The 27,979-nt window shown below is 39.1% G+C and overlaps 1 protein-coding gene and 1 pseudogene across 1 annotated transcript in view; both read right to left on the reverse strand.

The window, feature by feature from the left end:
* The window catches only part of UBL3 (ubiquitin like 3), a 74,436-nt gene that overhangs the window by 40,803 nt on the left and 5,654 nt on the right, over window positions 1-27,979 (reverse strand). The gene's annotated exons all lie outside the window — the stretch shown is intronic.
* Window positions 2,060-2,212, reverse strand: LOC132228830 (U2 spliceosomal RNA; annotated as a pseudogene).

Below are 27,979 nucleotides of genomic sequence, written 5' to 3' on the forward strand. Positions count from 1 at the left end.
AACCTGCCTTGCTTCACAGCTGAGCCTCCCCTGGGGACTTCCAAGCCCAATATAAGTAGCATCCATCTGCAGATCTCTCTGTAGCTCCTGCCAAGTGGCCCCAGGCAGTGGCTGACTTTGCATCTTCCAGAGACCCCAGAGCCAGTGTACCCAGCGGTCAGCTTCAGGCCATACTAGATTACAACTCTACACATCCACACGCTACACACTCGAGGGTCAGACTCAGTGAGCACCACAGCTCCACTGAAGCAAATTCTGCTCCATAGGGATGTCTCCTACACAGCACGTGTGCAGCTGTTCCACTGTAGTCGCAGCTGTGCTCACAGCCAATTGGCCTGGAGGTTAATTCCTCCCAGCAACACCAACAGCAATCAACTACATCAAGACTGTGCACACAGCCCAGGTGACTTGGAGGCTGAGCCACTGCACCCTACAGGACACCTACTACACAAGGCCACTCTACCAATTCCAGGAGACATACTAGCTCTACCTAATAGAAACAAACACAGGGAAGCAGCCAAAATGAGGAGACAAAGAAACATGTCACAAGTGAAAGAAATGGAAGTAAGCGAACTACCAGCTATAAAGTCAAAACAATGGTTTTAAGTTTGCTCAAAAATCTTAACGAGAGCTTCAAGGGACTTAATGAGAGTTTCAAGGGAGTTAGTAAGAGTTTCAAGGATCTTAGTGAGAATTTCAAAGACACAAAAAAGGACAAGTCAGAAATTACTAGTAAGCATACACTAACTGAAATAAAGAACAATTTACAGGGACTCAAAAGTAGAGTAGAAGATTCCGAGAATCAAATCAGCAATTTGGAATACGAGGAAGCAAAAAACACCCAATCAGAAGCAAAAAGAAAAAAGAATAAAAAAATAGAAGCCTCTGGGACAACTTCAAGCATTTATGGGGATGCCAGAAGGAGGGGAGAGAGAGCAAGATATTGAAAACCTATTTGAATAAATAATGACAGAAAATTTCCCTTACCTTGTGAAAGAAATAGACTTACAAGTCCAGGAAGCACAGAGAGTCCCAAAGAAGTGGAACCTAAAGAGGCCCACACCAACACACATCCTATATAGTAAACCCTAATATGCAAATTGACCGAACAGTGGAATGACTGGTCACTATGAACTGACCACCAGGGGGTAGACACTCAACATAGGAGCTGCCCCCTGGTGGTCAGTGCGCTCCCACAGGGGGAGCACAGCTCAGCCAGAAGCCAGGCTCACGGCTAGTGAGTGCAGCAGTGGTGGCAGGAGCCTTCACAGCAACACTAAGGAGCAGTGAGCTGAGCGGTAGGGAGCAGCAAGCAGGCGAGTGATAAGGAGCAAGGGGTCCCAGACTGCAAGAGGGCATAGGCCAAGCTGAGGGATCTCCCCCATCCCCAGAGCATGAATTCTGTGAACTGGGGCCTCTAGTCATAAATAAATGCCAAGGGTTAAAGAGAGAATCTTAAAAGCAGCAACAGAAAAGCAGTTAGTTATCTACAAGGGAGCACCCATATGACTGTCAGCTGATTTCTCAACAGAAACTTTGCAGGCCAGAAGGGATTGATGAGAAATATTCAAAATGATGAACAGCAAGGAACTAAAACCAAGATTACTCTACCCAGCAAAGCTATTTAGAATTGAAGGGCAGATAAAGAGCTTCATAGACAAGGAAAAGCTAAAGGAGTTCATCCCCACCAAATCAGTATTATGTTGAAGGAGGAGAAGGAGAAGAGAAGAAGGTGAAGAAGAGGACGAAGAAAGAGGAAAAAGAATGAGGAGATAAAAAACATGGACAATAAAATGGCAATAAATACATATGTATCAACAACTGAATCTAAAAATCAAAATAAATGAACAAGAAATCTAATGAACAAAATAAACTGATGAATAATATAGGATCAGAGACATGGAAACATGGAAGAGACTGACAAATCTTAGAGGGAAGGGGGAGGGGGGACAGGAAGAGATTAACCAAAGATCTTATATACATAGATGCATTACCTATGGACATAGACAATAGGGTGGTGAAGGCCTGGGGCAGGGCGGAACGGGTGGAGAGGGACAATGGGGGGAACAAAGAGGAGCATTTGTAATACTGTCAACAATAAATATTTTTTTAAAAATAAAAAGTAAAAGCAATGTATAATTCCTTGTGAATCGCACTGGTATTCTTGAAACTACTTCTACACTTGATCTTAGCCAAAAGGCCGAGAAGTGATGAAACTACTTCTACTAAATAAATAACTTGTCCAATATTGCTCCAAGCAATCTGGTCCACACAAGTTAAAATAAAACTCCACAGTCTCTACCAAGTCAGAGCTTCTGATGAGATATAAAACCAATACTGAGGACCATTTTTTTAAAAGTCTGTGAGTGGTTGTAGTGGTGGTTAGAGTTTTGTTTTTTTAAAATAAGTAATTTAAAATTTTTATTTTCAATGACACCAAAAATAACTTAGTTCTGCTGGTCAATTTTTATGATGGAGATGGGAAAGACAGAAAAGAGAACTGATGATAAAGATTCATTGCAAAGGAGGAGGCATTATTAGAGCTATCCTAATAGAAATAATAATGTGAGTTGCTTTTGAGCTCACAGAAGTAGCTTTTGTGTCCCACAAATATTTTTTGTACACAGAAACTTATATTTAGAAGTTTATTTCCATTTTGGTTTGTTAAATTAATTCTTGATTTATGAAAATTACAAATTCAAAAAGTTAGCACTAGCTTTTAAAGTTACCTTTAATTTTTATTCAATTTACAAATCTGTCAAAATGTATCACTTATGAGTAGCTTTCCATTAATTCCTTAGATTTTAAACTGCAATTATAATTGAATAGACTCTTTTTACCTTTTAGCTATTTCAACTACCTTATGGCAAATCTTTTCAATTACTTAAGAATTCTTATAAAACTAATGAAATAAACTTAGAAAAACTGAACCTTAAATTCTCGTACATGTTATTACATTAATGTAAATAAACTTATCACAAGCTACATCATCTCAATTACATATTTTAAATTGAAAGTACACTGACCAATAAGTGCATGAAAAGATTTACATCATTAGTTAGTCATCAAAGAAATAAAAATCAAAACCACAATGAGATATCTTTTCAAACCCACTAGGTTTGCTATATTAAAAAGACAACCAAGTGTTGGCAAAGATGTGGTGAAATTGGAATTCTCAAATATTGCTGATGGGAATGTTAAAGGGTGTAATCATTCTGGAAAATAGTATAGCGGTCCTCAAAATGTTAAACATAGATTTGTCCTACGATCCAACAACTCCAGTCCTCAGGTATGGTTGATTGTTGTTATTCACAGTAGTTCCATTCTACACAGTCCTGTGAAGAATGAACTACTGAACCATTACATCTTTTGGGGAAATACAGGCTTAGGTTGTGAGTCTGTGGTCACAACATTTTCATCAACCAATCAATACATAAACAGATATTTGTAAAAGTTTATGAATATTCTAAACATCCACTGAATTGTACACTTTGAAAGGGTGAATTTTTATTGTGTGTGAATTATATCTCAATTTTTAAGAAGTGGAATTACACTGAACCTGAATCTAATTGACTCTCTAAGTTTGCAGGAAAACTGGGGAATAGAGGAAGATATAAAGCGATACTATGAAAAAGCAAAACTTAACCAAATTTAACATGTAGTATATTCTTCAGGACGTAAGTCCTTTTCTTCCAACAAATCAATGGCATAGGAGAGAGAAAGGGGGATGGAGAGAGGGAACCTCAAAAATAAAAGACATTTCCAGCGGTCTCCAACTGGTGGTCCGCGGACCACTGGTGATCCGTGAGGTCCAAAAGTTTGGTGACCGCTGATTTAAGTGACAATCAAATGCAATGTGCAAACCCTTTTTAGATGTCAATTTGAACAAACCAACTATTAATCAGGGAAATTTGAATATGGACTGGGGATTAAGTGTTACCAAGGAATTACTGTCATATAATGAAGTCATGATTATAGATATTCTTATCTGTTAAGGATTCATACCTACAAAATTTAAGAGGAAATGACAAGCATAATAGGTTAGACTGGACATGCTTCTGGACGAAGCCAAGGCTGCGAGGGAAGCCCGGATCCCAGATGCCTGGCAGCGGCCAGAGGGAAGCCGGTGCCGGCAGCCAGGGGCAGGAAGGCCTACCCTTGCATGAATTTTGTGCATCAGACCTCTAGTCCTATATAATAAAAGCATAGTATGCAAATTGTCCCCTCAACCAGGAGTTCTTCCGAGAGTTCGACCAAGGGGTGGGGCCGGCCAGGGGAAGAGAGAAAGGCCTTGGCCAGTGGCAGTGGCAGCAGGTGGCTAGGGGAAGGGAGAAAGGCCCTGGCCAGAGGCGGGAGGCAGCTGGGAGGAGGGAAGCCCCCGGCCAGCAGCTGGCAGCTGCTAGGGACCCTACCAGTGCACGAATTTTGGAATTAGGAAAATAACTACCAATTTATTGCATGGTTTCTAAAAAAGTACATGGTATTGCCTGTCAAAAAACACAAAGTTATGAAGACATTCTAATATGTTATTACTCAAAACCCTAGATTTTTCCAGTTTACTATAGAGCCTGGGTTTGGTTATCGGCCCTGCCACTTAATAGCTGTGACATCCTGGACATTCTACATACCTCACTGTCCTGGATGCTCAGTTTTAACACCAACAACTACTACCAACATCTGTTTCATACCGTTTTTTGTGTGTATTTTAAAAATATATTTTTATTAATTTCAGAGAGGAAAGGAAAGAAAGATAGAAACATCAATGATGAGAGAGAATCATTGATTGGCTGCCTCCTGCACACCCCACACTGGGGATTGAGCCCGCAATCTGGCCATGTGCCCTGACCAAGAATTGAACTGTGACCTTCCAGTTCATAGACTGATACTCAACCATTGAGCCACACTGGCCAGCTCATACTGTTGTTTGCAAAATGTTTTCCTATATTTTAATGCAAATGATACTCATACCACTCTCCTTTTCTCATTTTGCAGATGACTTACCCAAGGTCACATGCCTGATGGCAAGTCTAGGGCTTACATACAGATAATAGCCTACCTATTCAGAATTTGTTTTGAAGCTCAAATGACACAACATGTATTTAAAAGTATTTTGTAAACTTTTCATAAAAATGTAAGATAGCATACTATTATCCATGTTCCCATATTAGGGAGGTAGTAATTATATTCAGTGATCTCTAAAGTTAAATCTAGAAGTCAGTTCAAGTTACAAGTTTTTAAGTTTTCTTTTGCTACTAGAAAAGTTAATTAAGAAAATATTTACTATCTAAAGACTATTAATTTTTTAACACAGTGTGATAACGCTCAATAGTATGTAAATGCTCTTTCTTTCATTTTCCCCAAATAATACAAGCATCTCTCGGTGGTATTAATCATGCACTCAGAAAAAACAAATTAGCACCTACTATGGACATATTGGATATGTAAACAAAGAAACAAACAAAAGACAACTTGTGGGAAAGTGCTGTAGAGGATACTAACAGATACATGCCATATTAGTTCATTTCATTCCTTCCTAAGTAACGGTACTTTAAAAAGAAGTAATGTTTGCCCTAGCCGGTTTGGCTCAGTGGATAGAGCGTCAGCCTGCGGACTGAAGGGTCCCAGGTTCGATTCCGGCCAAGGGCACATGCCCGGGTTGCAGGCTCCATCCCCAGTGGGGGGCATGCAGGAGGCAGCCGATCAATGATTCTCTCTCATTGATGTTTCTATCTCTCTCTCCCTCTTCCCTCCTCTCTGAAATCAATAAAGAAATATATTTTTTTTAAAAAAAGAAGTAATGTTTAATACAAGAAGACATTAGAACTATAGCAAACTCCATTGCAACAAGTAGTGGCTATGTGATTTAGTTCTGTACAATGGGGTACAAGAAAGGCTGATGCGTCTTCTAGGAAATTTTACTCTTTGCTGATAAGAGAGCTGAAGGAAAATGGTAGTTGGGCTGTCAATGCTATGCCCTCCACTCCATCCTTTGCCCTCTGCCTTTGACCGGGCTGTGATATTCATACCCACATAGCTATCTTGAAACCACAGGACAACAAGCACAAAGATGAAAATCTAGTCTCTAATAATGAAAAAAAACCTGGCAGCTTGTTGACATCATTAAGCTGTTATACCAGACCCAGAATAGCTTTCTACAGATTTCTTGTTATATAAGATAAATGCGTTTATTGATAGTCACTATCAATAGAGTCACCTTTATTTTTTAAAGGTGGGTTTTTCCTCCAGCTAAAAGCATTCCTTCCTTCTCTCAAATATCCATGTGCCTTCATGCTACCCTTTGAGTAAGCAAAAGTTCCTCTGTTAATCTGGCTTTGCATCTCATTTCAAAATGTCTTCCCCAATATGGGTTGAAATTACACTAGTTCCATCCTTGGAGTGCTCTCCCATCTAATCTTATAGGGTCTAGCTTAATTCCTGTGGCCCTTGAGGATTTTCCCCAGGGAACCATAGGAATTATGCCTTGAAGTCCACAATTCTCTCCATTCATTTATTGACAGTCACTCCCTATTCTTCATCTCCTGTATATTATTCTCCATGTAAACCCTCCCTTTCAAGCTGGCACAGTATTTAGCCAATTCAAATTTCAATTCTAGCCCTGGCTGGTGTGGCTCAGTTCATTGAGGGTCGTCCTGTGCCAGTTCGATTCCCGCTGAGGTCATATACCCAGGTTCTGGGCTCAGTCCCTGGTAGGGGGCATGCAAGAGGCAGCTGATAGGTGTTTCACTATAGCATTGATTTTTTTTTCTCCCCCCCCCCCTAAAAAAAATCAATAGAACAATCTTTTAAAAAACCAATTCTAAGAGTTTTCAGGCTGGGAACACAGAATACCTGAATCCATGTTCCTGCTGCTACAACCTTTACAAAAAATGTAGTTGCAGGAACTCCTGGTCACATTACTTTAAGTATATGCAACTAATTCTCAGGATCAGTGATTCTTAACTAAGAGTGTAAATCAGAATATACCTGGGAAACTTTTCCAAAATACATATGCCAAGGAAGCACTCGAGTGATTGAATCATTTCCAAGGGCACATATGTTCAAGGCCCCAGACGATTTTGATGTATACTTCTGGGTAAGTTTTTTCTACTCTAGTATTCTCCAGCTGCACTGTTCAATATGGTAGCTATTGGTTATATGTGGATACTGAGCATTTGAAATTAATTTAAATTTAAATCTGATATGTGAGATTCAGTTACTGGAAAATTCTAAGTATGTTTGGAATTTGGATCCATATATTTACTTTTTGACTGTAAATGTTATGAAATATTTTATGACTTTTTCTGATAAAAATTTAACATCTGAATTGACAAGTGCTGTAAGTCAATTTCAAAGACTTGGTATGAAAACATTTAAAATACCATAATCATTTATATTAATTACAGATAACTCGATAATTAGTTAGAGATAATATTTTTGATATGTTGGGTTAAATATATTATTAAAATTAACTTCACCTGTTTCTTTTACTTTTTTAATGTAGCTAATAAAAAATTTAAAATTATATATATTGTTGCACTGTGTTTCTATTGGTCAGTGCTGTTCTTTAAAAAAATCATTTTTTACCCAATTGTGACTAGGAGTTATACCGTTAAAAACTCATTATATTTATTTGGAGAAAGCTACTATATTATATATAACTTATATCTCCTAATAAAGGTCTATGCAAGAAATTTCTCTCAGACTTTGGTGTCAAGAGAAAAAATTTCCTGTTCCTAAGCAACTGGTATAGTTTTATTTTATGAACGTTTTGAAACCAACAAATAATAAGAAATTTTTATCAGAGAAGCTACCAGTTATGGCTACTTAGGGAGCATATCTCTTATTATGGGCTGAGTTAATCAGTTTTAAATTGTGTCTAAATTAAGAGCAACTATGCTGTTAATGTTGAATTCTGAAAATCTTCTAGGAATAAAGTATACCAAGTTGGTTACAAGAATTTTTGCTGTTTGGAGACTGTTATTTTCTTGGTCTTGGCTATGCCTTAGGGAACAGGGATTGCTATACAGATAACCACTAGCTAAATTAGGGATTATTCATCCTAAATTGTATCATGTCTCAATTCAAAATATGGAACACACATGACCTTAGCTGCATGTAACAATCCTCAAGATCAAGACCAAAACTGCAGCAATGCTGCTGTGTTGTTTCCTCTTTATTTTCAACATATTGTGCTGAGGACTGACTGTTCAAGTCTAAGCTACAGTGCAAAATGCTACTTCAATCTTTGAAATCATGGGTAGAAGGTGAATACTTTAATTTCTTATTGACAATATTTTATTCATTCTGGAAAGAAGAAACAAAAGCATTTTTGAGTCTTAGATTTTTAATGTCAATGTGGGAAAAGGCTACTAGTTACTATAGCTCAGGATGCTATAGTGTTTAAAATGAAAATATAAAAGATAACAACTAAATTTGTTTCTCTGTTTACTTTGCCTCCTGTTTGACAAATCTGTAGAAACAGCAGAAACCTTGAATTTTTAAACATATGATTTAAGCCACCCAGCCTTGCTCTTATGTTTTAATCATTGCTTTAGACCCTCTCCACCTGTGAAGATTGAGAGTGCAGGGTTATGATATAATAGGCTAGCTGCACTGGTGGGAATGAGAGAATGGATTGGGAAGGAACAGGAAAGGGGCCATAAATAAGATAGCTTAAATGCATTAGAAAGGACAGGGTTCTTGAGGTATTTTATTTTTTAAATGTCAATCTTGTGATCCAATTCTAAAAGCAGAACGTAATCACAGATTAAAAAAACAAAACACACCAAAAAATGAAACTCCAGTCAACAGATCATTATCATTTGTTAAAAGGGAGATTCAAGTGCAAATTCCCATATACATGAATACAAGCATGTACGTTCTTGTGCATGTGGCCAATCCCTGCTCTAATCCGGAACTGGGCCAGAGTTTTGAGAGAGTGGGAGAGTAGGCAGCTAAGTAAAATGGCAGCCTGAATTAAACACTTTCTCTGTAAACCAAGGATTCCAAATGAAAATTGATTCAGAGAATTTTTTTAAATTTTTGCTTTTATTCAGTTCAAGAGCAACAAAAAAGTAACTTTATAGTTTGAACTGTTTGCAAACATTTATTTGTAACTCTCCATTAACCCTTAATTGTATCAAGGAGTGAAAAAAGAGACGTAAAAAATAAAGCTAAAAGTAAGAAAATGGCCATATTTTACCTCTAGTTCAACACACAAGCTTGCTAATTCATTATCAAAAAGTCTAAATTTAGAGTGACTAAGGAAACAAAAATACTAACACATCCTTTTTAGTCAGGAAAAGAAAGTTAATAGTATCTATCGAGCCTTCAAACCACAGGGATTCAGAGACACTTAACATCAATTATTTAAATAACTACTAATCTATAATAGAGCAAAGGAAAAAGAGAACAAACTAGGTCACTTGACCAGAGATACAGATGCTATCCTTTCCCTTCCAATAAAAGAGGACAACAGCAACCTAGTGATTTCCCAAATCAAAGCCAATCAATCTCCTGAATGATATTTTCCTATTCAAAAACTACCTCTAAATCTTGACACAATTTTTTCAACCTTTCAAAAATAGTGTTATTTATTTTAAAAGTTCTTATTTCATAGTTGCAAATGTGCTTGTTTTCAACATTAGTAGCCAATGTATAATAGTTTGTAAATTCGAACAGCTAAGTCAGAATATTTTTTACTTCTTTTAGAGGTAAGATAGAAAAACAGAGAACTAAAAAATACTGTATTTCTTATGACTTCTCCACTTCTCAACATTCATAAGACAAAAAACACTTTAATGCTAAACACATTTTGAAATGTTAATTTTTAGTGTCTTCATATTGCTAAAAGTTAGCATAAAAATTTGTCTTTATATGCTTTATAGCTGTATGTTTTATAAAACTAGGCAATTACTGTTAATTTTGAAACGGTGATGAGTATTATGGTTATTTTTAAAGAGGTGTATATCTCATACATATACATCAAATATCATATATAATATTTGGGATTTGATTAAAAATAATCCAGGAAGGGCAAGTACAGCAGATTACAGATAAAACATTATTGACCATCCAATCTAATAAAAGAGAAACATGGTAATTAGCGTACGACCGCTACCCTTCCCATTGGCTAATCAGGGCGATATGAAAATTAACTGCCAGTCAAGATGGCGGCCGGCAGCCAGGCAGCTTGAAACTAACATGAGGCTTGCTTGCTTCAGTGACGGAGGAAACCAACGTTCCCCGCCTGCCTTGCTGGCCTCTGAGCCTGCAGTTTGAAACACTGTAACAAATATAGAAGCTAAACAAAACCCCAGAAACCTGCTTTCAGCGAGCCTGGGATCTCAGAGCTGGAGTTATACATTGTTTTGATTATAGAACCGAAACAAACCAGATACCTGCTTTCAGCAGCAGATGCCTAAGAGCTGGAGCCTCAGAGCTAAAGCTGGCCCAGAATAAAAAGGAAAAAGAAAAAAAGGAGCGGTTGGGATCTTCAGTCACCCGCCAGCCTGAAAACAGCCCTCAGCCCCTCACCCAGACTGGCCAGGCACCCCAGTGGGGACCCCCACCCTGAAGGGTGTGTGACCAGCTGCAAACAGTCCTCAGCCCTTCACCCAGGCTGGCCAAGCACCCCAGTGGGGACCCCCACCCTGATCCAGGACACCCTTCAGGGCAAACCAGCTGGCCCCCACATGTGCACCAGGTCTCTATCCTATATAGTAAAAGGGTAATATGCCTCCCAGCACCGGGATCAGCGGAGCCGAGAGGCCTCCCGGCACCGGGATCAGCGTGACAGGGGGCAGTGCCCAAACCTCCTGATCGCCCTGCGGCTCTGTGTGTGACAGGGGGTGGGGCCACAACCTCCCTACCGGCCCTGCTCTGTTCGTGACAGGGAAAGGCGCCCCAAGCCCCTGATCAGCCCTGCTCTGTGCCTGATAGGGGGGAGCTCCCCAACCACCTGATCGCCCTGCGGCTGTGTGTGTGACAGGGTGCGGCGCCCCAACCCCCTGATCGGCCCTGCTCTGTGTGTGACAGGGTGCGGCGCCCCAAACACCCCCCCACCCTCCCGCCACGGGCCCTGCTCTGTGTGTGACGGGGTAGAGCCATAACCTCCCCATCGGCCCTGCCCTGAATGTGACAGGGTGCAGCACCCCAACCCCCTGATCTGCCCTGCTCTGTGTGTGACAGTGGGCGGTGCCCCAACTCCCCTATCGGCCCTACTCTGTGAGTGACGGGGGGAGCTCCTCAACCCCCTGATCGGCCCTGCTCTGTGCGTGACAGGGGGAGCTCCCCAACCCCTGATGGGCCCTGCTCTGTGCGTGACAGGGGGGAGCTCCCCAACCCCCTGATCGACCCTGCTCTGTGCGTGACAGGGGGTGGCGCCGCAACCTCCCCATCGACCCTGCCTTGAGTTTGACAGGGGGCGGTGCCCCAACCCCCCAATCAGCCCTACCCTGAGGGTGACTGAGGGTGGCATCACAACCTCCCGATCCGCCCTGCTCTGTGCATGACAGGGGCGGCGCCCCAACTCCCCAATCGGCCCTGCTCTGAGCCCGAAAAGGGGCTGCACCTAGGGATTGGGCCTGCCCTCTGCCACCCGGGAGCAGGCCTAAGCCAGCATGTCGTTATCTCCCGAGGGGTCCCAGACTGTGAGAGGGCACAGGCCGGGCTGAGGGACCTCCCCCTTCCCCCCAAGTGCACAAATTTTTGTGCACCGGGCCTCTAGTTAGTTAGTAATTGTTGAATTTGGGACATGAGTACATGGGGTTTCATTATACTATTCTCTCCACTTCTGTGTTTGTCTGAAAATTTTTCATAAAAGTTAAAACAATGCTTACAAAATCCCACCCAAGTGATTCAATGTTATAATCTAAAAGAGTTGACTCGATTGGTAAAAACAGTAAAGAGATTGATAAGTACAGATTGGTAGTTACAAAACAGTCATGGGGATGAAAAGTATGGCATAGGAAATCCTATCTAATAATAGACAAACATGGTAATTGACCATACCTTCGTTACGCCTCCCATTGGCTAATCAGCACGATATTTGAATTAACCACCAACAAAGATGGCGGCTAATTTGCATACTGCAGGCAGGGCGGGCCAGCACGAGCCGCCATCCAGGCCCCTGTGTGCCACCTAAGCCCTGTCCCCAGCCGGGACCCCCGTGTGCGGCCCTGGGAGGTGGGGCTTGGTGGTGCAATCAGCCCGAGGAAAGCCCTATTCTTGCACCCCAATCCCCTGATCGGCCCTGCCCTGTGCACGACCGGGGGCGGTGCCCCAACCCCCAATCGGCCCTGCCCTATGCGCGACCAGGGGCAGCGCCCCAACCCCCTGATCAGCCCTGCCCTGTGCATGACCGGGGGCAGCGCCCCAACCCCCTGATGGGCCCTGCCGAGTGCGTGACCCGGGGCGGCACCCCAACCCCCTGATCGGCCCTGCCGAGTGCGTGACCCGGGGCGGCTCCCCAACCCCCTGATCGGCCCTGCCCTGTGCACGACCGGGGGCGGCGCCCCAACTCCCCGATCGGCCTGGCCATGTGCGCAACCCTGGGAGGTGGGGCAGGCATCTAGGGATCAGGCCTGCCATCTGCCACCCAGGGAGCGGGCCTGAGCCAGCAGGTGGTTATCTCCCGAGGGGTCCCAGACTGTGAGAGGGCACAAGTGGGGCTGAGGGACACTCCCCTCCCCCCGCCAGTGCACAAATTTTTGTGCTCCGGGCCTCTAGTATAGTCAATAAGATTGTAATAACTATGTATTGTGTTAGGTGGGTACTGGAAATATAGGGGGGGGGGAGTGGAGTACTTTGAAGTATATGACTATGTAACCACTATGTAGTATACCTGAAACTAATTCAAACTAATACTGAATGCAAACTGTGAAATAAAAAGTAAACTGATAAAATAAAAAGTAAATACATAAATAAGTTAAATCCAACTGTAAAACTAGTAAGTTAGCTTTGGGACAGAAATTGAAAAATAATATAAGATGAAAGAGAAAGGCTAAGTAAAGTTGTATGGTTGTAGTATGTATCATCCATAGTAGAAATTCTGGAATAAAAAAACATAATTACAGAGTTCATAAGAAATACAGCTCCCTATGAATAAAAGAGTGAGATAAGTGCATAAACTAAGGAGACTGCTATAACAATACTTCCATATATCTGGAGAAAATTAACCTACCTATTCATGGAATTAGAAGATTTGATCTAATAAAAGCAGTTATGTTTTCAGCAACTAATCCTGGATAATTACTTATAATAATGAATTAAAATACTAGGGCACTACAAATTATATAGATTTTTCATGAGCAGTTTTCTAAAATAAAATGTGTTCTTTCTACCAAAAAGGAAATCATTTAACAACAACGAGAGAGAGAGAGAGAAAGAAAGAAGAGAATCATATTAGCAAATTGGAGACAATTTTGAAAGGATCCAAGGACTCCCCTCTCAAAAGAATTAAGGAGCAACATTCATTAATGTCAAAGCTGATTAAAAGACCTGAGACCTCTATCACAGGTGATAACTCAAGAATAATCCCTTTCTCCCCAAATTTTTCTACAGACAATTGCAAGGGTAAAATTCAACCACTTCAGAATGTCACAGATTCTACATGTCAGCTTAATAGAATGATTCATGGTGTTTAGATAAGCCTAACAATGTCTCTTAACTTCCAGCACCTGGTATTTTGTTTCGTTTCTGTAAAGGTTCTCTAATGAAGACCTTTAGTGATAGTGGTATGTTAGTGACTCTACAAAAGAGATGTACCAGAGATTAGAAGAATCTGATTGAGAGGTCCTTATATTTTTTATAGTAACATTGAATGAATTCTAGATTTACACTACTCCCAGATTCCTTGCAGTCTTGGAGTTTATTGCGAATTCATGGTTCCTATATTTGAAACAGTAGTAGACATTTAAAAACATTATATTCAAGGGTTTTTCTCCCCTTGAGTTGTCTTCCATTCTACTTTCTTCTTTCAACTGAAAAAATAAACTTATGAATATTGCTCAAATCAGCATGTTAGATTATGATCATGATACAAAATGCATACTAAAGATAGTAAAGTCAACCCTTAGCTTATTTACTACTATTTGTTTAATGAGTGCTGCCTTTTTGCTCTAAAATCTTATCACGTGTACATAAAATGAACTGCCTCATGTCTAATATACTTAGAATTTAATACATACAGTGCGTCTTACCAGAATTCCAGAGGTGTTACATTGTCACACAATAGGCTTTGGAAACAGAATGCCTGAGTTTAAATCCCATTTAAAAACTTGAAAATACAGTAAGATTGTTCTATTTATTGCTTTGCAGATAATTAATTTCACCTGGAACTTGAAGACTCTGTCCTTTCCAAAAGAACATGCTAACTTCTTTGGTTGACTTTCTAAACAAAATGTATAAATTTTGTAAATCATACATTTAGAGATTATTATTTTTTTTTTTACTTTAGACAGGTGGAAGGGGGAGTAAATAAACTATAAATAAAACTTAAAGTATACGATTATTTTTAAAAAATCTCATATATAGATGTTATATCTATATACCATATATATGTATTTCCAAACCTACAAGTAGGATAAGACAATGCAATGTATTAATGGAGGGGGGGAAGGGTAGGGAGTTTAAAAAAAAATTAAGTCCTTCTGTGATGTCCCAAGGACTTCTAAAATAATCATTTCTGCAAATCTCAAATATACCAAACTCCGCCTCCTTTTGATTCTACTGAAATGAAGTACTCTTGTTTAGGCAAATGTTTATTTTGCTTTAACTATAGGGGGATTCGTGAATTAAAATTAGCAAAATGTTTTTTGTCACTGGCACATCCATATTAGACTCTACAGAATCCCCAGAAAGAACATTGCATTTTAAAAAGGAAAAATGGTACAGATAAGATGAGCTAAAAAGAAACCAATTTTATTATTTGGAAAAACTCAAAGACTTAAAGGTTTCTAATGAGTGAATGTAAACTGCCTACATAGTTAAATGTGATCTTTAAAACCTCCCCAAATCAGAACATAGCAAAATGAATCATCAACTGTACAAACACTCCCCCCACCAAGTCTAGATAGAGGGTAAGAGAACAAAACATTCACAGCATTTATACTAAGTAACAAAATTTTATAAATGGCATTATATGTTTTAAAATGTTTTCTATTTTACAATAATCCTATGTTTTTCTAGTCAGTAACACAATTAGAATAAAACAATAAAAAAGGTTTATATTTAAAGTACAAATATATAAAATAAATAGACTATGGACAAGAAAGGGCAAAATAAGGCAAGCCAAATAAACACTTCCTTTAGAAAAGGTCAAGTATACCAAGAGATCACAGAAAGGATAATGTCATTCAATTCACTATAGAGATAAGTTACATCTCACCCATTGCTGAGTGGCAATCACATTAACCTACTTGATATTGCATTATGATTACCTTTCCTTAATCTAGTTTATTTTTTAAAACTATCAGATGCTAAGATTAACAATATAAGGACAATCTCAGAAACTTAACTCTTCAGCAAAAATTAATAATAAATGACCACATCCGTGACTGTTTTCAAATAGAGTAAAAGGTATTACTGTTCTTGCCTTTGTACTAGTACTATCTGATGTACCTATTCTGGGACATCTCCTTTTTGTCCTTGTGATTATCTTTGGTGTACTTCACAGGTAACTATAATTTACATAGTTTTTCAAGTCACGTCGGAATCAAGAAAATAATTTTACAATTTCAGGATAGACTGCTCTCCCTTTTGTCCAACTGGGATGGCCGCTTAAACTGGTCCAGGAAGACTTCATCTGTATATCTAGTGGTTCTAATTAAGAAATGAGATTTCACAAATGACTCATGTATTGGCAAATTTGAAAATAAAAGATATAATAATAAGCTTACATCTACACTACACACAACTTAAGAGTGAACTCACCTCTACTTCATAATAAAAATATTTAAGAAAAATATCTTCCCAGCTTTTTATTTTTCTTGGCTGTCTGTCCTAAGTCCCAAAAGAGTAAGGTAGACAGTACTCTGGGAAATGAAAGAGCCTTTTGCTACCTCCTGTGCCAGCTGGAATTCTGACAACACCTCTGAAAGGCAAGATGTCCCAATTTTTTAGTAAAATGTCTTTCTCTGGATATAGAGAATTTAACAAGAAACAACAACATCTCTTAGTAAACCCTGCACCAAAACATGAACTGAATGGTTGCTATGGAACCAACAATCCTATTAGATCCCGTACTTCTGTATGATTTTAAAAGGCTCAATCTCAGAGCAAAAAGCAAATATTATTAATACTTGTCCAGATTATATACAGGAGCAAAACAAAACATTTTAACAAATAAAAAGGGTTGAGAAAAGTTAGATATGAACACAGAAACTGCAAAACAGTAATAACTTCAAAAAAAAGTGGACATACTTAATTCTTCTGTGCCTAACACTTCAATATGAAAGAAAACTGAGAACTGAAACAAAAACACTGTTTTGACCACACTTGACGAGTTAAGATACAGCCTTCACCAGATTACACAAGATGGACTTAGTCCTTATTCTTCACCGCCCTTCAGTGTATGCTTTACCCAACCACTCCTCCCTGAGTCTCTCCTTGAATGGCTTTCAAGATATAAAACTTTTTTTTTTTTTTTTTTTACTTTTCCTGTAATTCTGTTCCTTTAGTCACTTTTAAAATTCTCCACTGCGAAAAAAAAAAACCCCAAAACACAAAATTCTCCACTGTACTTTTAGGCTGCCCTCCCCCTCTCTGGGTGAATTCATGTAATCTCATACTGGTATTATTTTTTCTTCAATTAAATGCCCACACTAATTTATATTTTTAACCCTCTCTTCTTTCCTGAGGGCTAATTTTACATTCTTACTGGGGGTTAAAGAGAGGTCAGTGATGACTCCCAGGTTCTTAAGAGTATTTGCTTTTTTAAAAAGAGGATTCTAGCACAACTGAAGTGACTCAGTGGATTAAGGATCATCCCATGCACCAAAAGGTCGCAGGTAGGATTCCAGGTCAGGGTACATGCACAGGTTGCGGACTCAGTCCCCAGTGGGAGGTGTGCAGGAGCCAGCCAAAGGATGTTTCTTTCTTTCTCTCTCTCTCTCTCTCAGAAAAAAATCAAAACCATACTTTTTAAAAAAAGAATTCTATAAACTTGATTACATCTTTCTATGTCATGTAGAATAAGATCTGAAAAGTTTTTTAAAAAGGCTGATGACAATCTATATCTACATCCATCTATCTATATATGTAAAATAGAGAAATATGCTAATTAATCAGGACCCGGTAAGGGGTCAATCAGACAGGAGGAGATTGCATGGGCAGTGTCGGGGGCGGGGCGGCAGGGGCCTCCAAGGGCCTGCGCTGGGGGAGGGCCTGATCAGCAGCGGCCTGGCCTGCTTCAAGGGCCAGAGAGGGAGGCAGGGCCAGACCTGCAGTGGCTGCAGCTGCTGTGGGGACCTGGGAGCGAGGCAGGGCCGGACCAGGGACTCTTGGGTAGGCGGCGCTGTGCGATTTCGAGTATCTGGCACAATGGTTTCTAATAAATGTTTGTTGCACACATTACTGAATAAGATAATGACCACTTAGATCACAAAGAAGGGCAGAAAACAAAAACCCTCGAGAAATACAAAAATTTAAGGGAAGGACTGGTAGAAGAAACAGCAAGAGAAACTGTAAAGGAACCAAGAAATCAAGAGGCAGTAATCCCTCTGTCCGTAAGGGGATTCCCCAAGATATCTGGATGGCTTGCTCCCCGTCTCCTTCAGACCTCTTTGTACAAATGTCAACATCTTAGTGAGCTCTCCCTGATCACACTTTTTAAAATTGGACAACACAGGCATACTCTCTTAGTACTCTCCAACCCTCTCCTGCTTTATTCTTATCTATAGTACTTATCAATAGCTAACATACTATACATTTTACTTATGTACTTTGTTTCGTTTTATTCACCACTGCACACCAGAGCCTAAAACAGTGCCTGGCATATAGCATGTGTTCAACCAATACTTGTTGATTTGATTGAATGAATAATGCAAAGAAATAACAAGAGCAGGATTATTACATGTAGACTCTATAGTATATAAAATATCTAACATGGAAATTCTACTGATTATTTTGAGTGCCAAAACTAAAAATCTGTATAACTAAACAGTCTTTTAAGTTAAAAAGGCTCAAAGTTTTCTTAAAATATGTATTTTATACATATAATATATTCAAATATACCTAATTAATTATAACAGCCTATTTACAGTTACAAAGTAATGAGAGAATTTTATAGCTTGAAACATCATTCACAATACTTGATAGACACACCACAAATATACCACTTTAAGTATCAACACTTTCTCGATTTTCCAAATTTCAAATTTCTTTTCTGACATTTGGCTATTATTAAATGTTAAGCAAAGGCAAGTAGCTAAAATTGAAATACTGAAATATTAGTGTAATCATAGCCATTAGTTTTAAGATATAGTGATATAGGAAAAGGATATGACATAAGAAAGGTAAAGAATGGCCAAAAAGTTAGAAAAATAAAAATATCCAAGAACAAATGATTATGCCTCATTTTCCTTATTAATCAAATGCTGCTAACACTACCACCTACCTACCTGATAGACTTGTTCTGAGATATTTTGGGGGGGGATTAAATATATTTTAAGTAATAAGTTTGGCAGAGCATTTATCACAGTCGTTTACTTCTTTAATCCACAAATATTCATGAAGAAACTACGTACTACACAAAAGGTGCCATTCCAGATGCTGGCTATAGTAGCAAGTGAACAAGACACATACCTATTCTCAGAATATATGGCCTACTGGAAAGACAGACAAATGAATTACAAAGTGTGATGAGTGCTATGGAGAAAGCCAGTAAGGACCTGAGACAGAAACCAAGTGAGAGAGAAAATTCAACTTTAGATGTGGTCAGGAAAAGTGTTTCTGTCCTGGTTGGTTTGGCTTAGTGGATAGAGCATCAGCCTGCGGACTAAAGGGTCCCTGGTTCGATTCCAGTCAAGGGCACCTGCCCAGGTTGCAGGCTCTATCCCCAAGAGGGGCGGGCAGGAGGCAGCCAATCAATGACTCTCTCTCATTATTGATGTTTCTATCTACTTCTCTCTCTCCCTTCATCTCTGAAATCAATAAAAATATATTTTTAAAAAAGTGTTTCTGTGGACAGAAAACCTAAGCAAGCATTGATATGAGGGTGTGGAAGTGTCACAAAAATTAACTCAAAATGAGCCCTAGACCTAAATGTAAAACACAAAACCACACAGAAACACGAAGTATACTGGTAAGTGTTTTAGGCCAATGGTCGGCAAACTCATTAGTCAACAGAGCCAAATATCAACGTACAACAATTGAAATTTCTTTTGAGAGCCAAATTTTTTAAACTTAAACTATATAGGTAGGTACATTGATATTAACTTAATTAGGGTACTCCTAAGCTGGCCTTTGCTAAAAACGTCCTCAATCTGAAGGGTCGAACTTAGCGAACGTATCCCCACTTCTTCTAATGCCACTTCTTCAAAATAGCCTCACCCAGGCTGAAAACCGACTTCTGCGCATGGGCCACGAAGTTTCAACTGCACTGTACATGCACGCCCGCACGTGGTATTTTGTGCAAGAGTCACACTCAAGGGGCCAAAGAGCCGCATGTGGCTCACGAGCCACGGTTTGCCAACCACTGTTTTAGGCAAAACAATGATGATACACGCTAAAACTCACCCCAGCTATGTGAAGAGCTTTTGGCTTATGTGAGGAACTGAGAGGAACCAGTATAATGGAAACATATTAAGCCAATGAGGTAAGATCATAGAGACACACAGGAGCCAGATGTTGTAGGACTCTGCAGGGCCTTGGTAAGGATCTGTGATCTTATGCCACGAGAATTTATTTTTCAGCTAGAGGCCCAGTGTACGTGCACTGGGGGGGGGTGGGGAAGGGTGTCCCTCAGCACCCTCTCGCAGTTCGCGACCCCTCAGGGGATGTCCAACTGATGCGGTGGTGTGAGAGGCTGCCACCACCAGGGCTGTGCTCGCCAGCTGTGAGCCAGGCTTCTGGCTGAGTGGTGCTCCCCCTGTGGGAGTGCACTGACAACCAGGGGGCGGCTCCTGTGTTGAGCGTCTGCCCCCTGGTGGTCAGTGCGCATCATAGTGACCAGTCATTCCGCCATTCAGTTCATTTGCATATTAGCCTTTTATTATATAGGTTGGTCTTTGGTTGATTACCTCCCACCCACCTACCCATGATAGTGGCTGGAGAGGGATACAGGAAGTTGGCCAGCTGGGGAGGGACAGCGGGAGGGCTCCAGGGCACGTCTGGCCCATCTCACTCAGTGCTGATCGGCTAGACCCCAGCAGCAAGCTAACCTATGGGTCGGAGCATCTGGCCCCTGGTGGTCAGTGCACCTCATAGCAAGTGGTTGAGCAGCCTTAGCATATCATTAGCATATTACACTTTGATTGATTGAACGGACGACCAGACACTTAGCATATCAGGCTTTTATTATATAGGATGGGAACCTGAAATTTCCTGTTTTTCAGAGGAAAAGATAATTCAATTTATGTCTCATAAAGATCACTCAAGCTATTTCTGGAAAACGTATTACAGGGGAATGTGAACAGAAGTGGAAGAATTAGTCCCAAGACGAATACAGCAGTCCAGGTGAGAGAGATGGCTCGCAACAGGGTGGTAGTATGAAAATAAAGAAAAGTTGATGGATTCCGGGTATATTTTGAAATGGATTGAATTTGGGGGATGAGGGAAAGAGAGGAATCAAGGATGACTCCTAGATGTCTAACTTAAGCAAACTGTTTGGCTGATGGTACCAAGGTTAATTATTTAATTAATTTTAGCTATACAAAAAGAAAGGGCAATTGAGTCAAGCTATGACAGAATAGCGGTATCAGACCAAATTTCCCACTGAAAACTATGAAAGTGAGAAATAAAATACAAAACTAATAAACAAAAAATCCTGCTATCTGAGATATGGAGAGAGCAATTAAGAGTGCCAGGACATTAGGGGTCAAGAGCTCCTAGAGAAGGGAACACAATGAGAAGATCCCTACTTTTTCCCCTCAAGGTATCTGCCAATTACCAGTACAAGGCACAGAGCCACACAGAAAATAACATCCAGGCCCTGGTATCAGTTTCACTGGGTAAGGAAGACAAAAATTGGAATTATGTACTACCACAGTAGCCAGAAATTGAGGCTCCCAGATAAAAGAATGAGCCCTATATTCTGCTCAGTTTTTGCCCTTCCAGAAGGAATATGCTGAATCATAGACAACAGAACTGACAAACAGGAAAACTCAATAAAAAGATGCTGCAAAGAGGCTAAAAAAGCTAAGCACAGCTTTTATCAGCTTCACACCACTTGGAATTCAGGGCCTGCCAAAAAAGACAAATCTTAGTAAATACTCCAAACTTACAAGTGAAATCTCATAAGCATTACACACTAGGAGTGAGTCTACCTGAATTTCTTGACTGCCCTGAATTCTGCCTCATGTCATATCAATCACTGATGAATCAAAGTGATCCATGTTTTTTTAACTGCCCTGACAGAAAATATGAAATCCTATTGGGAGAAAGATATTATCATTTTGATCCTCTATAATTTTTCATCACAATGTTAATAAAACATTACCAGGCATTCTACAAAAAAAGATATAATGATCGAAAACCCAGACAACTGAAACAGGCTATTGGATGATCTAGATATTACAGTCATCAGACAAGAATATTACAACAATCAACACTAATAAAAGAGAAAAATGGTAATTGGCGTACGAGCTACCCTTTTCATTGGCTAATCAGGGCTATATGCAAATTAACTGCCAACTAAGATTGGCAGTTAACTGCCAACAAGATGGCGGTTAATTTGCATCTGTAGGCACAATGCAGGGAGGCGAAAGGGAAAGCAGGAAGAAGCCCCCTGCCACTGACAGTGATCGGAAACCCAGGGGGGAGGTAAGAGCTGGGGGGCAGGGCAAAGGCGGCCCTGGGGCCGCCTTTGCCCTGCCCCCCAGCCATGATCAGAGAATCAGGTGCCTTTTCCTCACTGGCCAGTGATAGCAGGAAGTAGGGGTGGAGCCAGCGATGGGAGCTGGGCACGGTCGAAGCTGGCAGTCCCAGGAGCTAGGGGTCCCTTGCCTGGGCCTAAAGCGGAGCCCACGATCGCGGGGCCGCTGCAACTGCGGGTCCCCACTGCCCGGGCTGGACGCCTAGGCCAGAGGCGTCAGGCCTGGGCAAGGGGCCGATCCTGCGATTGGAGGGTGATGGGGGTCAATGCCTGAGGGCTCCCAGTGTGTGAGAGGGGGCAGGCTGGGCTGAGGGACACTCCCCCCCCCACACACACACCCAGTGCACGAATTTTGTGCACCGGGCCCCTAGTGATTAATATAATCAAAAAAGTAGATGAAAACTTGAATCTCTGTAAATTTTAAGACTGAAAATACAAAATCCAAACTTAAGAACTCAATAATTGGGTATACCTGGATATTGGACAGAAAAGACATAAGTGAACTTGAAGATAGATCAGTGAAAAATATCAAATCTGATACATAGTGGGGGAAGGAAGGGTGGAAACTGTGAAATGACCTAACATACATGTAACTGTAGTCCCAGAAGGAAAGGAATTTAAATAGAAACAATATATAAAGAATACCAGCTTATCAAATTCCCAAAGTGACAAAAGATGGCAAACCATAGGTTCAAGACACTCTACAAACGCCATGCAGAATTACAATAAAAGCCACGCACAAGCTCACAATACAATCAGGTGCCTCTTTAACCACAGGATAGGTACTGAGAAATGTGTCATTATATTATTTCGTACCGTGAACATCACAGAGTGCACTTACACAAACCTGTTTGTATGGCATAGCCTACTGCACACCTAGGCCATATGTTGTAGCCTATTACTGCTAGGCCTGTAAATTTATTTGCAGCCATTAACTTAGCCTCAAAATATATGAGGCAAAATTAGAGGTAACTAAAAGAACATAGAGAAAAATCCTCACACAGTTGGAGATTTTAACACACTTCTCTAAATTGATTACAAACCACCCAAAATAAGACTTTGAACATAATTAACAAATTTGATTTAAATATTAAGCGCACCACACTCAACTTTCTAAAATTAACTATAAAGCAAATAACAACAAGTTACTCACGATTGGAATCATGGAAAAAATAATCCTAAGACCACAGTACTATTAAACTGAATATCAACAACAAAAATACAGCTAAAAAAAATCGCCAAATGCTTAGATATTGTACATTACACTATTTCTACATAACACATGGGTCAAAGAAAAAATCACAGTGGAATTTTAAAAATATTTTGAATTGAGTGATAAATAAAAATATATCAGACTTTTGAGATCCAGCTAAAGTTGCATTTATATGGAAATGTCAGACTTAAATGCATACATGAAAAAAAGAAGACTGATCATTAGTGATTTGAGTACCCATCTCAAGAAACTTGAAAATAGCAATTAAAAAAACAACCACCAGAAGAAATAAAGGTAAAAGCAGTACCCAATAGAAATATTTTTAAAAATTTAAATCTAAAAGTTGGCTTTAAAAAACTGACTGATAAGCAGAAAGCACAAAATTACCAACAAACAGATTTTACAAAGCAGATACTATTACAAATATCAAAAAGATAATAAAAATATTGTGAAAAATTTTAAGCCAAATAAGAAAATTTAGATAAAATGGGCAAATTCCTTGAAATCAAAACTTGTCAAAACTGACAGTAATAGAAAATGCGAATAGTCCTATATGTAATAAAGAAATTGAATCAATATTCCCCAAGAAAACTCCAGATGGCTTCACTAGCGAGTTCTTCCAAACATTTATGGATGAAATAAAATCGATCTTCACAAACTCTTCCAGAGAGTAAAAATACATCTTCCAGCTTATTTTATGAAGTCAGCATAATCCTGATGCCTAAATCTGTCAGACTTCACAAGAAATTAAAATTACTAGTCAATCTTGTTTATGAAAATTGCAAACATTGTAAATGAAATATAATCTAGCATATAAAGAAGATAATGAATAATGAAGTGAGGTTTATCCAGAAATTCAAGGATACTTTGAAATTAGTAAATATGTATCTCCTCCAACCCACTAAATTTTTAACACATATCCAACACACAGCAACTATATTCTTAAGAATTTCATCCTAAGAAAATTATCCAATAAGTATAGAGATATGTTTTAAAATATGCATTATTTCGAAGTTTATAGTAGCTCTTAAATGTCCATGACTACAGAATCAGCTAAACAATTTATGTATATCTATCAGAATCCGTTCAAAATCATGTGGTTCTGTAATTATAGGTATGATAGCTGTCATGATATATGACTAAATGAAAGACGCAGGATACAAAAGCAGGAATATTTCTAAGGCAAAGGCACTAATTTTATTTGAAAGTAAAGAAAATTAAACATGTATCATGAGAGACCATTTTGTCTAGACACGATGAATTGCCATCTTAATTTAAGTTCACAAAAATGTAATGCCTAACCTGGACAAGTTTCTTTAGTGGAAAGAACATTTCCTTCTCAAAATCTAGTCATAGAAAATTGCCCATGTATGTATTTTATTTATACCATAAATAGATTTAAACAAATAATAGAAAATTTGCATCATACATAAGCAGTTATTGTATAAAGACAAAAACAAAATACCCTAAAAGCACTAAATTGTTGCTTATCAATCAGTTTTACATATATAAAACAATATAGTTTCTGCATTCAAAGTGGTTAGTATATATGAGATACACAAGAGAACTCAAAGTTCCAAAGACTATAAAGAAAACTCCTTTTAATTTTAGCAATAAAACAATCTACCTTCATTAAAATCATTCCAATCCAGAGAGTATATATATAGTAGTTTGCAAACCTATTTAAGCAAGTGTTATCTCTACTGGACCATGCTAGCTCAGAGCAATCAGCAGTGACTGCATGGAACACAAGGTCTTGGGAAGGAATCTGAGGTATTCTGCTTAGGAAAGTGTGCCTGAAGGATTTAGCAAGATTTGCTCATGTATGGCAGGGGATAAGGGCTTAATATGTTTATCACTATTGCCATCAGATCCAAATTCTTATCCTCGCTCTACGTTTTACCAGCTACATAACCTCAAAGAAGCTCCTTACCCTCTATGAACCTAGGCTTTGAGAAAGTAAAAATAATCTCTGCTGATAATCACACTGTGATACTTCTTAAAGACAGACAAGGCCAACAGAAGACCATAGATAACAACTTCTCTCAGGGCCATGCTACAGCTCCAAAATGACTAAAGATCTCCCTCAAACCCTTTCATTTCTCCTGTCTCTTAAACAAAGGTGGCTAAGACATCTACCCACTAACGTCCTTCCACTTCATGGGTGACAGCATTCCATCCAGAGTTAGTCTCTACTGACCCTGGTCTCTAACTAGAATCATCTTGCACTGCCCAAATGTTATCAAAACTTGTTCAATCCCTCTTCCTGAAACTACTAAGGGTTTCAGGAAGGTATGTGCTCTTCCTTGCTGCAGCAAATCAACAAACCTAACGTGTTCCACTACAGATGCATTCCTGGTGGTCTTCATCTAGTGGGCAGTAGCAATTTTATCTATATACCAACTGTATTTCCCCAGGATCACTGTGAGGATTAGATGAAATGTTATCATGTAAAATGGCAAGCATCTGCCTGGTGAATAACAAGTACAGAACCACTATTAGCTTCTCTGCCCTATGAGTATAAAATAAAGTTATACATGTAATTTTATTTTTTAATCATCTACATAGTTTGTCACTAACAAGAATCTACATCTCTGCAAAACATGCTAAATGCCAAAAAATAAGCCCCTCAAGTAAACAGATTTTTTGGTTGTCTGTGAAATAACGATCTTATACTCTGCCATAGGTTGTCTCCTGAAAATTCTATTCAGACACCATTTCCTCAGTTTTAACACACTTTATTCTAATAAACTTTGAAAATCTGGTTTCCACACCAAGAGTAGTCAGCAACTGTAAATAGAGAGGGGTAAGTAGGCATACTGACCACAGAAAAGTATAATTGCTCAACAAAACAGGAGACAGAAAAACTATAATTATCAAGCACAAGAACTTAAAATACTCAGCAATTTTGTTATCTTATGCAATGGCTTCAAAACAATTTTATGACTGAAAATCCCAACTATAAAGTACTTGAGCATATACCTCTGATATGTGCATATTCATTTATAAATCATGTATTTATGTATATTATATATATATTAACTATTCAAAATGTTAATTTATTTTAATCTTGCAGTCACTAAACATACTATTACTATTAATATGTTAAGTGAGAGCACTGTTATTGAATACACTTCTGTTTTTTTAAAATCTTGGTTTCTCAATTTGCAAAGTTCAATGTATTTTGACACTTGATTTTAAGAGCTGAAATAGTCAAAACTGAAAAACCTAGCTCACTAAGAGGCATAAATCAATATAAAAGAATATGTCACTTACTGGTTTATTAAATTATATCACTTTTCTATTCTATCACCAAATATGCACAAGCTTTTATTAAAAGTCAGTTACCTGATGTCAATGTTATTAAATTTTTTTTGATGTCAGATATTTTTGCAAACTAAGCAAAATGTGTTGCTTTTTATGTTTCAAAAAAAATGGATTCAAAGTCCACTGAAATTCTCTATAAGGAAGAATTTTTCAACATACTGGAAATATCTAAACATGTTTTCAAAATGTTCTCTCCATAACATTAGTTTCTTCTGAAAAGAAGGTACTTTCTCATTTATTGGTTAAAATGTCAATTTTGCCTTGAAGAAACAACCTAGTATTTGATTTTTGAAAAATATCTGCTAGGTAGCATACTATTGATAGTTTCTTGTCATCATGAAAAAAACCGGCATCTAGAATATTAAACTTTTGTAAAATAAAAATACATAATGCAGCTTTGAGTTCTACAGCTCTTCTAAATACTTTTATAATGAACCTCTGCTCTTATCTCAATATAAAGTATACATACTTTTAAAAAGCATTTTTAAAGTAACTATATAATCTATCTATATCTATATCTATATCTATAATCTATATATATAAAAGTCTAAGCAACCATTCAACCATTTGACCAGTAACTATGACATGCACTGACCACCAGGGGGCAGACACTCAATGCACAGGTATGGAAACATGGAACAGACTGATGATTCTCAGAGGGAGAAGGGAGGGGGAGGGGGGTTAGGAAGAGATTAACCAAAGATCTTATATGCATACTAGAGGCCGGGTCATGGATTCGTGCACTGGTGGGGGTCCACGAATCTGTGCATCAGTCATCTAATCTATAATAATCTGTAATAATAATAATAAAAGCGTAATATGATAATTAGACTGGACGTCCTTCCAGGCGACCTTCCAGATGAAGCCGGGGCTGCGAGGGAAGCCCGGGTCCCGTGTTCCTGCTGGCGGCCAGAGGGAAGCCCGGGTCCTGGGTACCTGTCAGTAGCCAGAAGGAAGCCTGGGTCCCGGGTGCCAGAGGGAAGCCGGTGCCGGCAGCCAGGTGAAAGAAGGCCTACTCTTGCACAAATTTGGTGCATTAGTCCTCTAATATAATATAAAAGAAAAACTGCAAGAACTTGGAGAAGCTCATGGTGCTGTTGATCTCTATATTACAGAATTCCCACATCTTTCATCAACAAACCACATCCAGCCATTGTAATCACCTGGATGTGAACCTAAAATAGTCTTAGAGCCAATCCATAATTCATATAAAAGCTCAGTTCTTCCCCATTTTGGGAGCAAAAATTAAACAAACAGAAGTTCTAATATTTTAATTTTCATATCTCAGTTGTCTTTCCTCATTGAACTTAGTAAATTACTGAACTAGTGAAGAAGCACAAAGCTTCACAACTTATATTAGGTGCAGAGGGTATGCCAGTTATAGTTTATAGAATGATACTTCATTA

Source organism: Myotis daubentonii, chromosome 2, assembly GCF_963259705.1.
Source record: "Myotis daubentonii chromosome 2, mMyoDau2.1, whole genome shotgun sequence".
Classification (NCBI taxonomy): domain Eukaryota; kingdom Metazoa; phylum Chordata; class Mammalia; order Chiroptera; family Vespertilionidae; genus Myotis; species Myotis daubentonii.